This window comes from Triturus cristatus, chromosome 5_1, assembly GCF_964204655.1.
Source record: "Triturus cristatus chromosome 5_1, aTriCri1.1, whole genome shotgun sequence".
NCBI classification, from domain to species: domain Eukaryota; kingdom Metazoa; phylum Chordata; class Amphibia; order Caudata; family Salamandridae; genus Triturus; species Triturus cristatus.
This window is the reverse complement of record NC_140587.1, coordinates 85,256,048-85,270,836: the sequence shown is the minus strand read 5'-3', so window position 1 is coordinate 85,270,836 and position 14,789 is coordinate 85,256,048. Positions and strand designations below refer to the sequence as shown.

General features: G+C 53.0%; 1 pseudogene; it reads left to right on the top strand.

Moving 5' to 3' along the window:
• Positions 1-13,112: 13,112 nt before the first annotated feature.
• Positions 13,113-14,554, top strand: LOC146830274 (18S ribosomal RNA; annotated as a pseudogene).
• The last annotated feature ends 235 nt before the right edge of the window (positions 14,555-14,789 follow it).

The following is a 14,789-nucleotide window of genomic DNA, read 5'->3' as shown; positions in this document are numbered from 1 at the left end:
TGTGAAAACATCTCCTTGAGAGTAGGCTGGGTGACACCTTTAGTGACTTTGGCACTGCAACATGTTGCATGTTAGAGTGCTTGCCACTTGGTAAGCAAAGCAATGTTGAGCAATTCAGGAACGTTTAATTTACAATGTATGAGAAATGGCTTGCAATGATGCATAGAAATGTCCCTTCACCACCAATGGCATTTATAGTCAATGAAACCTCACTGTGGTACTCTATGCAAGTTCTAGATCCCTTCAGTAAAGGGGAATTTCATCCGTAGTTTCAAAAGTGCTACTTCATTTTTGACCGCTTCAATAATTCTGAATTCATAAGTGCCCAGCTCAATGCAAATGTTGTAGAACCTGCCCTGAGAATCGCAATCTTCAAGTTCACCAGTATTGGCATGGAAAGCTATGTCAGTCGCCAGAGTTAACAAATTGTGTACTGACTGTTTTGGCATTGCCCTTCTCAAGTGCCAATGTTCAGAGGGCCTTTTCACAGAAGGTTACATGGGAAGGAATGAGCGAGCGCACATGACCAAAGACTCACTGAAGAAGTATTGTATGGTGTACTACAATAAGTTTAATTTGCAAAAATCTATTTGGACCTCATGTACACTAAACGTGCACTGTCTATATACCATGTTCTATCAGTGCAGAAAACAAGCAATATTAAAAGCAAAACGTTGCATAAACACCAAAAAAACACTTTTTCTGTTGTTTTAAGTGGCGCCAAAATGTGAAACCACTGATAACGACTGTTTTTTTAAGGTATTGAAATCACTTGAAAACACTGAAAAAACCCCACCAGAATTTACCAGAAATAGAAACTGAAAACAGGAAAGCCTATACATACCGCATTAACCATTTGCGGTTCGCCAATACCAGGATAGACAGGGGTGGGGCCCTGTCCCCTACACAGTCCCAGAGATTAAAGTACGACAGCATAACATTGTTCATGCTAATTTTGCGCCGAAATGATCTATGTTCGTTGAATGACATAAGTTTAGTCTTCCCTGTATTTATTTCTAGCCCACAAATTCTACAGAACTCTTCAAACCTCTCTAAATTTTCTGCAGGCCACTGGTTGTCTTTGAAATCAATAGGGTATCGTCCGCAAACATGAGCGCAGGGATATGAACTCCTGATAGTACTGGGGCGTCGGAGGGGACCAGGGCCAGGTAATCGGCCACCCCATTGACGAAGAGCGAGAACTGGGTGGGTGCAAGCACACAACCCTGCCTCACTCCCCTGCCAACGGGAAAGGTCTCAGTAACCTCGCCCCTAGATCCCCACCGCACCCAAGCATGGTTGTCCTCATGTAAGCGGATGATTAAGGACAGCAGCTCCAGAGGCATACCAAATTCACCTAATACGTGCCACAGCTTACAGCGTGGCACAGAATCGAACGCTGCCTTCAGGTCTACGAACACTGCATATAGTGCTCCCCTGCCCAATAAGACAGTCTTTCAATAGATTGTCACAAAACAGAATACCTGGTCTATTGTGCTTGTAAGTGGGCGGAACCCTGCCTGCAGTGGGGTAAGTATATGGTATTCGTCTATCCATAACTGAACTTTCTGCAGAATCAACCGCCCTACAACCTTTTGGATGGAGTCTATAAGGCTGATCGGCCTGTAATTGCCTGCCACCGATATATCGCCCTTTTTGTAGACAGGTATTATTTCCGCTCTCTTCCATGAGGGCGGGATTGGAGCACCGCATGCAACTGTATTGGCGATTATGCATATGTAACTACACCACAGCGATTTGTTGTGCAAAAACACATCAGCTGGTACACAGTCAAACCCCGCGGCTCTTCCAGGTGTCACTGTATCTAATGCCCTAGTCACATCACCCAGAGTAAATACCCACTTGGTAAAGGGTTTGAAATCAAAGGGTATACTATCTAGTTCATCTGGTGGTAATGCGTACTGGGGTTTAAAGTTCTCAACGCAGTGCTCCTGGGCAACATTGTTCTGTGGGGGATCTCGGCATCCACCCTTCGCCCATTTATATTTATTTCAGAATGCTTTCGGATTTTTGTCCTTACACGCTTCCAGTAGATCGCCCCAGCTATCCTGGTCCCATTGTTTTTTAGCAGCTCCAACAGCTTTCCTATAGTTGTTCCTTGCCAAGCGTACTCTGTCCCCATCTCTATTTCCTAGTGCAGAACCTAGCTCGACCCTGGCCTTGCGGCAATCCTCGTTATACCACCTATGGGATTTTCTTATATTCGATTTCCTGGTCCTACCGTGCTTAAGAAAATAAGACTTCAGGCTATCAAAGAGGGCTATGTGCTCCTCCATCACCATCGTCTTCCATTCCTGGCTGTCATCTTTGATACCTATTATACCCATGGTATTGCTTAATTCTAGTTCCATTTTGGCCACTATCTCCGGGTGATCAACAATGTGGTTCCACTTAAGGTGGCACATGTCATTACTAACCACAACATCGTGATTAGCTGTAGTGTCCCTGATGGGGATTACCTTACTTAACACCCCTGCCAATGTCATAATAAGTGGATTGTGGTCACTTTCGACTCGGTTAACTACAACCATATCATTGAGGAACTGCCACAGATGTAAGCTGAGCAGCCAATAATCTATGCGACTTGACGAGGACCCGTTATCAAAAGTTGCAGCCCCCGACCTATCAGAAAGGGTACGGCCATTAGCCGCCCTCAGCTGCAGACCCAAACAGAGACCCTTTAGATAAATGGCCGCCTCTGTCCATCTTTTTATTGGCGGGATTTCGAGGATAGGTATTCCCCATTTACAATCCTCCTCTTCTGTAAGGCTCCCATCGTCGGGTCCCATTGGCTCGAACGTGGTGTTGAAATCTCCCCCGATTATCGGCCAGACTTTACTAGGCGATGACTCTAGCATAAGTTCCATTGCTGTCACTACCTCGGAACGACACCCTCCAGGAAGGCCACGTGCGTAGATATTATATATATCTACTCGTATCCCTGACCCTATCTTCATTCTTACAGCTAGGATGTCACTACTTGCTGTAGGTAGCTGAGATACGGTGCAGACCAGCACCTGCCTAACCCAGATTACCAAACCACCCGCTGGCCATCCCCTATCTTTCTTCTCTGCGGGAATATAGAAGTTCAGATAGCCCTGACGAAAAACGTGTCCTGGAACAAACATATGTCATGTCCCTCAATGAAGTCAGCCCACTCTTCCTGTGATGTCTTGGAGCTTAAACCAGCAATATTCCAGTACAATAAGGACAGATCACTCGAAAAGGGAGAAGGGAGGTTTTCTGTAATAACCCCCCCGGTCCATGGTATGGAACCGGACTACGCTCGCGTTTGTCCCTAATTCTGTTTGGGAAAACGATCCAACCACCCTAGTATTGGGCGGTGTGTTAACATTCCCAGCCTCGGGATCTAACGGTGCATAGGATGCCTGTGTTCCCCCTAGGGTTTGGTCATGGGAACCAGTTAATAGGTCTTTTTGGGCACCCCTATCTATCCCTGTGCCCTCCATTGTGGATATGCTACGGCCATCCAAGTTTCCGGCCTGTACCTGGGGCGGGTGGCGTCAATCACATTCCTCGAGCCCTGAAAGTACATCGTACCTGTTCCTGGTCTCAAGGCCCCAGAGATTTCCTGTAGCAACCCCCCCTACTCCTAACCGGTCATGTCGTAGGGACATGTTCCCCTCCGGATAAAAATAATCAAGGGGCACAGCATTTATTTGGAGCCTAGGCCTTTCCTGCACCCACCCACATATGTGCGCTACAGCTCTAGTATCCTTAAAGTTAATTATTATGCAATCACCCCTACCCACTCTACCCTTCTGGCAAATAAGATCTCAGCCGATGCCGTGGGGGGAAGCGGGCGATTTGCATTCAGCCACTGTATGCACTTTCTTTTCAAGGCGGGATAGTCCTCCCATTGACCCGGTCGTAGATCTGGTACCCCCACTAGTATTACCACATATGGTGTACAGGCCAGGGGGAGGTTGATACGTGATGTAATTTTCCGCTGACAGTCTCTAGGGGATGTGATGTTTGTCTCAGGAAGGTTCGTAGTTATAGTAGTGTTACAAGGTCCCTCCCCCTTGAACATTGTTGAGATGCTAGGACACTCCTAGTTGGTGTGAGGCCTCTATCCTGCCCCTGGTGATCTAAATGAGTTGCCTGTGAATGGCCACTACCAAGCCCTCCCTCTACACCCAGGGTAGCTGGGGGTATCCCAGCTATGGGTACTATCATTCCCCTTCCCTGCTTCTCTAGCCCCTTTGCTCCTGAAATTATGGCCCCTCTGCCCTGGACCCTCGCTACTTCGTCCTCGAGGATGCTCAACCTAATATCTATTTTATCCAACCTGTCATATATGGGGGCACAAGATTTAATAAACAGATTTTCCATTTTGACCCACATGTCCTCTCCCCAACTAGGTGATGTCTCCTCCCTAAAACCTATTGTTGGGGCGGCAAATCCCGCCTCTGGGGGGGCAGCTTCAGGGATTGTCTTGGCTGGAGGACCATTATCGACCATTTCCGGGTTAAGCTTCTAATCTTTGTTTTCCTTCCCTTTTGGTGTACATCTACCCATTTCCTCTTTGTATCCATTGTTGACCTGTTTATAGAGACGGAATTTACACTACGAGTATGCATACATCTCCGCGTAGGCTCAGTCAGAATGCCACTGTCCATAACATTTATTGTTAAGCCCCTATTGGCGCTCCCCCTCCAAGTTAGATAGACTAGGCACAGATATTGCGCTGGTTTGTCCTCGGATAACTTCGGCCACAATATTCGGGGGAACAACAGAAGTGTCATAGGGGGACTTTGCCTGCGCTAGATTACCCAGAGAAGACCTTCTATCAAATGTGGGGTCCATAGAGAGTCTCTTTTCAGTCATAACTATCTCTCTCTCCAATGCCGATGATGCACGTGTGATAAACTGGTCTAGAGTGCCCAACACAGAACCTCCAATGGGCTTCTTCTGATTGGCCATGGTCTAGTGTACTTACTAGAAAAAGGGGGATGCCGTAATATACAGATTTCATTACGATGAGTTTCCCGGTCAAGCACACCTCAGAGGGGAGCCCCGTCCCGTCCTCCTACCAGTCACTAACGGGCACAAACAGGCCCGCCCTTGGCGTCCCGCGCTGCGGGCAATTAGCAGTGACTTTATGCTCCCCCGGCGCTGCCTGCTGTAATCAAAGGCAGGCGTCTTGGGTGAGCGAGGGGCTGATGGGAGATGTAGTCTTTACTGGCCGTTCCCCTCAAGGCAGACTGCAGAGTGCGGGAGGAATGCTGGTGATCCCCCTTGCTGGCCGTTTCCCTCACGGCTGTAGATGGGTGAGTACACGGCAATATACAAAAAACTGGCGCGTCCCGCGCTGCGGGGAATTAGCAGTGACTTTATGCTCCCCCAGCGCTGCCTGCTGTCATCAAATGCACGCGCCTGGGGTGAGCGAGGGGCTGATGAGAGATGTAGTCTTTGCTGGCCGTTTCCCTCACGGCGGACTACAGAGTGCGGGAGGAATGGTGCTGATCCCCCTTGCTGGCCGTTTCCCTCACGGCTGTAGATGGGTGAGTACACGGCAATGGACAAAGAACTGGCGCGTATTACTTAATAGCCAATTAGACTTGCACTGGTGAGGTGCTTTGTCTCTATTTATTTAAGAACATGTTCACAGCATCTTGTGAAATAAATGACTAAAGCGGGCCCAACCAATTGTCTCATGGCAGTTCCTAGACAGCTTAGACAGCCTCTCTCTCTCTCTCTCTACAGAGAGAGAGAGAGAGAGAGAGAGAGAACACAACAACAAGCTGCCCTGCGTACTTTCAACGCAGAATATCTCTCAATAATACACATAATAGGCACCGAAACCAAGAAAAAAAGGACAATGTGTTACTTAATTTTGCGTACCCTGAATTTGCCCAGGAGCTAGTCTCCTAAGCTAGTCTTCTACCCCCCTTCGACAGTAGATAACCTAAACAGGTGACCTCCTGTCGACAATTTTTACCCCCTTTTTGGCAGCTGGGCACAAACAGACTTGTAGAAAGTAAATAGCTAGGGGAATCCATATCAAGGAGGCCATATCCAATACTATTGGACTGTACCACTTTGTAAATTTTGGTGTACAAGCACATTTAGCTAACTAGAAAACATTTTCCAAAACCAACTACCAATTCCTTTAGCTTTTGTACTGTTTTAACATGATGGCACATGAATGCAAGCTTAATTTCATGGCCTTTTTATCTGGCCCTGGCACAACAATTTTAATTTAAAAACCATTATTCTGTATACATGGCAGAGCTGTTCTGTGCACATGGCCCACAGACGCTGCTGCCCCTTGATAACGTTATTCAGTAGTCTCAAGAAAACAGTGATATCCCCATCTACTCCTAACAGAATGTGCAATATTTCCTTTAGCTAATGTTACCTAAAACAGATCTGTGGTGTCCTATCTTGTTCCAGGAAGGCTTAATCAAGGCCATAAGTTCATTGAAACAACTAAGTAAATGCTTCCATTTCTTAAATGTAGATAAATTACTAATGACGATATCCTAAATATTATTAACATGAATTGAGAATTAATTTGACCCTAATTGTCCAAGGCACATTATAGCCTCAGACATCATTACAGCAAAGTTTACATTACCTGTAGTGTTTTCTCCTACAATGTTAGAATTAGGGCTGGGCGTAGTTGGTGTAGCGCCACTACGCAGAATTTTGGAAAAAATGTGTGGAAAACGAGAGCACGTCCTGAGGGTCCGTGTGCCCGGGACAGGGGTCCCTCATGCATGGGCAGGCTCCCCGATCTCCCCGGCCTGGCTGGGTTGAGGAAGCAGGGCCTGGCCCCGGGGCCTAGGTTTCGGTCAGGGCCTGGGGTTTGGGACCCCCCTTCCTGCGGCCTGCCAAGTGTCCATCTGCCCGGGACAAGGGTCCCCGGTGCAGAGCCCCAGAGACTTGCAAGGCTCCATGGGTCCCGGGCAGTCCTCCCCCGGGTGGCTGGGCCCCAGGAGGGCCTGCGGGCCACCCCATGCCTGAAACCCAGCGTAGGGTCTCCAAGCCCTCCCTGAGCACTGCAGTGCCGGAGCCCTGCAGCCCCGGAGTCCTGCAGCCCCCAAGCCCTGCAGTTCCCGAGCCCTGCAGCCCCGAGCCCTGCAGCCACTGAGCCCGGCATGGGCAGGTGGGAGCCCTCCCGTGAAGGCTCGGGGCAGGCAGATTGGCGTTATTTCAGTCCCAGCCATCTGGTCGCACCTGGGCCATCTGGTCGCGCACAATGCTTTCCAATGGGGCGACCAGATGGCCGGGCCGGCCTGGAAGTCCCGATGAGGGCTCATTTGCCTCCTGGATCCCAGCCAGGGCTCCAGGAGGTCGGGCACGTTCGCGCCTAGGGTCCCCTGAGCCTCGCAGTGCGCATGGGTTCCCAGAAAGAGGGGTAGCCTTCCTCTGGATTACTAGGGGCAGGGTATGCCGGGACACCCCTCCCAGGCTGACGGTTCTCTGCCGGGGACCAGATGGGCTCTGCCTGGGCAACAGCTCCCTAGGCGTCCGGGGCTCCCTCCTCTGGCCCACGGCGAGGCAAAGTGCCCGGGACGGGCTCCATGGTTCCCAGGCAGTCATCCCTGAGCGTCCGGGCCCGAGAGCTCCGGCGGTCCTTCCCCGGGCTTGAGTCTCAGCCGGGGTCCCCGAGCCTGTGAGAAGTTGGCCTGATATACGCTGTCACTAGTTCTAGTGCACACCTTGTATCAGTCCAAACAACCCTTATGGTGATTGGTTGTAAAGTCAACCTTATAGACCAGCTATCCTAGTGGTAGCATGGACAAGAGCAGTCTTCGGCTAAACTCTGTATGGCATGTGAAGCCAGCTGTTATACCATTATAATCCCTTGAATACCAAATGAAAGGACACCACACCAAGTATATATAAAGTTAGAATGTATTTATTCTAGCATATACCCTCAGCACTCTTTATGAGGTCAGCGGTCTAAGTACAAACAATTTCTTAAGTAGCATACGTTAAGTTACACAGGAAAATACAGTTAGGCCCAGGGGCCACGCAAACCATATATTAAGAAAGTGGTATAAGTACCACGTCACAAACAGGGAGTAGGCCTAGGGCCTAGGGAATCGCTGGGGCTACACTACACTACCAATAGTTAGGAAGTGGGAGGCCCACGGGAAGCGTGTGCAGAGTGGAAACACACACGCGGGTTACATTAAAGTCAATGGGAATGTAACAGTTAGAAATAGGGAGAATAAGGACACTTCCGAAGGAGCTAGGAGGAAGCAACTAAAGACTTAGACACTTGGATAGTCAATATCCACTGGAGCACCGGAGTACTCACGTTACCTCACCCACAGGAGACGGGTGCATAGGTGTGAAGATGTGTCCGTGTCGTCGCTGGATCCTATGGATGCCTGAAGAACAAATGCTGGCAGGCGGCCAGGAGGAAGATGTCCGGTGGATCCAAGGATGGATCTTGAAGGAGGGGACAAAGTCTGGGTCACTAGCCAGTGACCGTGTGGAACCAGGAAGGAACCAGGCGATGTCGTGCAGAACACAGGTGATGTTGTGAAGCTTGTCTCTGCAGCTGCGTGGACCAGGAGGTGTTGAGGATTACCAGAACCAGGGTACGAGCTGTCCCACGAAGGATCTTGCTGATGGCGGAGTCGACGTCCCGATTGGAGTCAACAAGCCTTGGCAAAGGCAACCCACGCGGAAAGGGAAATTCGCTTCAGGTGCAGACTAGGAAGGTCTGGGGTGCTTCTCTTTCACAGGGAAGCAAGGGCCAGTCTGAAGGAGCCAAGCCAGCAGTGGAAAGTTAAGGGTTCGTCGTCACTGAGGCTACTAGCCAGCGGGCCTGCAAGTGGACAGATGCGTCGAGCAGGAAAATGCAGAAGGGCCCCACGCAGAACTCGTGGAGTGTGGAGGGCTGATCTTCAGTGCAGATGGTGCTCGGGGCTGGGGCTTCTGAATCTCCAGAGTACAACTTCAAGAATGCCTCAGAAGCTGCGCTGGAAGCTACTCGCCAATTTTCCCAGGTAGCCGGGTTCACGTCTCTCGTCGCCTCCATGGATCTCAGCTCGGCTGTGGATGTGGATCAGGGTCGGAGAAGTCTGGAAGTCAAGGCGCTGGTCGGGCTCTGCAGTCGGTTCCTCGTAGAACTTTGGCAAAGCAAACGGCAGGTTGCTTGTTGGTGCCTGTTTGCACAGGGTGGCCACTCCTTGGCCACAAGGGAGATTCTTCAGTCTTCTTGTCGTCGAATGTCGAAGGTCCAGAGTTTCGTGTCTAGTTTCAGTTCAGGATAATCCAAAGTCCTAGGGACTCAGCTCCCACTCTTATACTAATCTGGGGGGCTGGGTTACCTGCTAGGTCCCTCCTATGGGTGGGACCAGGGAGGGGGGTGGTTACACCCCCTTCCGTTTGTCCAGTTTCGTGCCAGGGCTGGGGCTGGAGTGCCCCAGCACCTGTTTGAACTGGGCTATGCATGGGACACCTTGTGTGCCCCAGGCAGTGTCTCGTTTCTTTCATCCCTACCGGCCCCAATACACTAAGTCCTGTCTGGGTTGGTGCTAGCACCTCCCAAGGCAGGAAACCTATTGTCCAAGCCTCCCTCGCTGGAAGGACTCCCAGCAGCAGGAGGTCAGACTTGTGTCCGTGGCAGCAGCATCCATTTTGTGATGCTGGGGCTCTGGTTAACTTTAACCGGGTAAGTAGGATTTCAACATGTCTTCTCCCTCAAGAAGGGGGGAATACTATCCTCATCGCCAGAAATGGTGTGGGGGTAGTATTCCAAAGTGTTAGACACCTTACACGACATGTTTTGATGAAGCCAAACCAAAGTTACCATAACCGCGAGGATTATAAGGCACTTTAAGAGTATATTTTATTTATTTATTTTATTTATTTTAGGTTTTTATAGAGCGCGTAGTCACCCAAAAGTATCCCAGCGCTAAACCTCGTGGTCCTGATAGATGAAGGTACGGGGGTGAACGTAGGTTAAGGGAAAAGAAAGGTTTTAAGAGATTTCCTGAAGCGCAGGAGGTTAGGTTCTGATCTAAGTTTCAAGGGGAGCGCGTTCCATTGTTTCGCTGTGTGGACTGAGAAGCGGCGACCTCCTGCGCGGGCCTTTTTTACCCTGGGAACCACAATAAGATTTTCATGGTCCGATCGAAGCGCTCTTGTCGGTCTGTAGGGTGTGATCCAGTTGTTAAGAATTGGTGGGCCCGCGTTGTGAAGCACTTTGTGAGCCAGGCATAGGGCCTTGAATCTCACTCTTTCCCTGATCGGAAGCCAGTGTAGTTTTTTCAGTGCGGGTTTGGCTGATGTTCTGGCTGGGGTATTCGTTAGCAGCCGGGCAGCGGCATTCTGGGTTTTCTGTAGTATTTGGAGAGTGGTTTCCGGGGCTCCTAAATAAATGGCGTTGCTGTAGTCCAACCTGGACACAACTAGGCCTTGGATCAGCAGTAGTCGGGACTGTAAAGGGAGTAGGGAGAGCACCTTTCTACATGATCTTAATAGGCCATAACAGATGCCGGCCGTTTTCCTTGCCTGCGTTCTGAAGGTGAGGTCTTTCTCTAACCATACTCCCAAACTCTTAACTTCCGTCTTAGGGGCAGGGGGTTCACCCATACAGACGGGCCAGATGTTTGGGGGTAGAATCAGTGTTTTTTGACCTAGGAGAAGGATCTCCGTTTTTGACCCATTTAATTTCAGTGCTTTCTGGTAACCCGTGCACACCACAAGGCTCAGGGGACCCTAGACATGGAAGTGCCTGACCTCCTGGAGCCTTGGCTGGGATCCGGGAGGCAAATGAGCCCTCATCGAGTCTTCCAGGCCGGCCCGGCCATCTGGTCTCCCCATTGGAAAGCCATACGCATGACCAGATGGCCGAGGGGGGAGGTGCGACCAGATGGCCGGGACCGAAAGGACTCCCGTCTGCCCACTCCGGGCCTTCGTGCTAGGTTTCCCGCCTGCCCATGCAGGGGACGGGGGCTCCGCTTCCCGGTGGCTCTGTAGGAGAGTAGGGTCTGCTTCCTATGGTCACCCCCACTTTTTGCTTTTGCTTTACTGGTTTTCGACTTAGATGTGGCTGTGGGCCTGCTAATCAGAACCACAGCCCAGCTGTTCTCTCTCTAAATTCATACTATGTACTTTAGGTACATAGCCTAATTGGTGAGGATCACCTTATGGGGCCCTGTACAGTGGCCTCCCCACCCCAGGATCCGTCCTCAGTCCCGATGCGTGGCAGGGTGCCTGGGATGGTGTCGAGCTGGCCTGGGGAGGCTTCCCCTGCACCTCCGAGCCTGGGAGCCCCGGCTGGGTCCAGAGAACCCGCCAGGCCCCAGGTCAGAGGCTCCGGCCCTGAACCCTGTCCCCTGGCCTGCGGCACTGCCAAAGGCCCGGGACTGGGTTCCGTTGTGCCCAGGGAGCCTCCCCTTGCTTGGCTGGGTTCAGGAGCTCTGGCCTGGGCCACTGAGGGCCCCCGGGGAGGGCGGCCTCCCCACCCCGGGCTCCGTCCTGGGTCCTGCCGCATGGCAGGGTTCCGGGGATGGGGTCTGGCGTGCCCAGGGAGGCTTCCCCTGTGCCTCTGGGCCTCGGAGCCCCGGCTGGGTCCATGGGCCCTGCTGGGCCCCGGGTCACGGGCTCCAGCCCTAGGCCCCGTCCCCTGGCCTGCGGCACTGCCAAAGGCCCAGGATGGGGTTCCGTTGTGGCCAGGGAGCCTCCCCTTGCTTGGCTGGGTTCAGGAGCTCCGGCCGGGGCCCCTGAGGGCCCCGGGGAGGAGGGCCTCCCCACCCCGGGCTCTGTCCTGGGTCCTGCCGTGTCTCAGGGTGCCCTGGACGGGGTCCGGCTGGCCCGGGGAGGCTTCTCCTGTGCCTCCGGGCCTGGGAGGCCCGCTAGGGGCCAGGGGCCACATCGGGCCAAAGGTCGGGGGCTCCGGCCCTGGGCCCTGAGCCCCGTCCCCTGGCCTGCGGCACTGCCAAAGGCCTGGGACGGGGTTCCGTTGTAGCCGGGGGGGCCTCCCCTTGCATGGCTGGGTTCAGGAGCTCTGGCCGGGGAGGGTGGCCTCCCCACCCCGGCCTCCGTCCTGGGTCCTGCCGCGTGGCAGGGTGCCCGGGACGGGGTATGGCGGGCCCGGGGATGCTTCCCCTGCGCCTCCGGTCCTGGGAGCCCCTGCTGGGTCCAGGGGCTCTGCTGGGCCCAGTGTAGGGGGCTCCAGCCCTGGGTCCCATCCCCCAGTCTGCCGCTCCACCAGGGGCCCAGGACAGGGGTCTGTCGGTACCGTGCAGGCCTCCCCTGCTTGTCAAGGTGTCCGCGGGCCCCAGGTCAGAGGGCCCATCCGGTCCCCCTCGCAGCCTCCATGGCTGGGGCCCAGCTGGGGCGTGGGCCTCCGGTCCCCCATGCCCTGGCGCCCACTCACTTTTTCGTTGGGGCACAGAGTGACCAGATGTCTTCCCTTTCGAGCCCGGCCATCTGGTCGCACCTTTCCCCTTGGCCATCTGGTTGCGCCTATTCCCTCGGCCATCTGGTCGCAACTATCCCTTCAGCCATCTGGTCATGCCTATTCCCTCGGCCATCTGGTCGTGCGCAATGCTTTCCAATGGGGCAACCAGATGGCCGGGCTTGCCTAGAAGTCCCGATGAGGGCTCATTTGCCTCCCCGATCCCAGCGAGGGCTCCAGAAGGCCGTGTACATTTGCGCCTTGGGTCCCCTCTGTCACCTCGTGTGCACGGATTACAAGAAAGGGGGGCAATTTTTCTCCGAATTACTAGGGAGAGGGTCAGTCAGACCTCCGTGAAGTCCGGCGATTCAGAAACAGCGGAAGGCAGCACCCGGGCCCGCCTGCTGGGTACGCACCTGCCTCTCAGCCCCTTCCCGATGGTCCTTTTTCTCCGAGTTTGCTGGGTCAGACCTCCGTGAGGTCCGGTGATCGTGAGACAGGGGGAGGCAGCACCTGGGCCCGCCCGCCGGGGCTCCCAGGGGCCCAGGTCTGCGCCTGCTTCTCAGCCCCTTCCCGATGGTCCTTTTTCTCAGAGTTTGCTCAGTCAGACCTTCTTGAGGTCCTGTGATTCTCAGACAGGGGAAGGCAGCACCCGAGCCTACCTGCCGGGCCCCCAGAGGCCCGGATCTGCTCCTGCCTCTCGGCCCCTTCCCGATGGGCCTTTCCTTTGAGCCTGCTCACCCAGGCAGGCAGGCAGGGATGTGAAGCAAATTACCCACTCCTGACTCGGGGAGGTAGTGATGAAAAATAACAATACAGGAAACTTTCGAGGCCCTGTAATTGGAATGAGTACACTTTAAATCCTCTAACGAGGATCCATTGGAGGGCAAATCTAGTGCCGGCAGCCGCAGTAATTCCAGCTCCAATAGCGTATATTAAAGTTGCTGCAGTTAAAAAGCTAGTAGTTGGATCTTGGGATCGAGCTAGCGGTCCGCTGCGAGGTGCACTACCACCTGTCCCAGCCCCTGCCTCTCGGCGCCCCCTTGATGCTCTTGACTGAGTGTCATGGGGGTCCCAAGTGTTTACTTTGAAAAAATTAGAGTGTTCAAAGCAGGCCGGTCTCCTGAATACTTCAGCTAGGAATAATGGATTAGGAATAGGACTCTGGTTCTATTTTTTTGTTTTTTCAGAACTGGGGCCATGATTAAGAGGGACGGCCGGGGGCATTCATATTGTGCCGCTATAGGTGAAATTCTTGGACCGGCACAAGACGAATCAAAGCGAAAGCATTTGCCAAGAATGTTTTCATTAATCGAGAACACAAGTTGGAGGTTCGAAGACGATCAGATACCGTCGTAGTTCCGACCATAAACAAAGCCGCCTAGCGATCTTGCGGTGTTATTCCCATGACCCGCCGAGCAGCTTCCGGGAAACCAAAGCCTTTGGGTTTCGGGGGAGTATGGTTGCAAAGCTGAAACATAAAGGAATTGACGGAAGAGCACCACCAGGAGTGGAGCCTTTGGCTTAATTTGACTCAACACGGGAAACCTCACTCGGCCCGAACACGGAAAGGATTGACAGATTGATAGCTCTTTCTCGATTCTGTGGGTGGTGGTGCTTGGCCGTTCTTAGTTGGTGGAGCGATTTGTCTGGTTAATTCCGATAACGAACGAGATTCCTCCATGCTAACTAGTTACGGGACCCCCAGCGTCCAACTTCTTAGAGGGGCAAGTGGCGTTCACATGTTATCGAGCGATAACAGGACTGTGATGCCCTTAGATGTCCGGGGCTGCACGCGCGCTACACTGAACGGATCAGCATGAGTCTATCCTTCGCAGACAGGTGCGGGTAACCCGCTGAACCCCATTCGTGATAGGGATTGGGGATTGTAATTATTTCCCATGAACGAGGAATTCCCAGTAAGTGCGGGTCATAAGCTTGTGTTGATTAAGTCCCTGCCCTTTGTACACACCGCCCGTCGCTACTACCGATTGGATGATTAGTGTGGTCCTCGGATCGGCCCCGCCGGGATTGGCATCGGCCCTGGCGGAGCGCCAAGAAGACGATCAAACTTGACTAGCTAGAGGAAGTAAAAGTCGTAACAAAGTTTCCATAGGTGAACCTGCGGACGGATCACTGACGGTGGAGAGGCCAGAGTGATTGATGGCGCCAGCCCTCAGCCCTCAGCCCGCCTCCTGCGAGCACTCACCGTAGGCACAGGGCCTGACCCTGCACTGGCGTACCCCAGCCGGCGGACCGGTCTGCGGTTGCATGGGGTGCCTCGGTGAGGACCGGGACTTCAGCGGGCCCCTTCCCCCCAGGAAGGACTGACCGATGCGTGAGGGACCGTGGACAGGGGGCGGCCCCTAGCCCC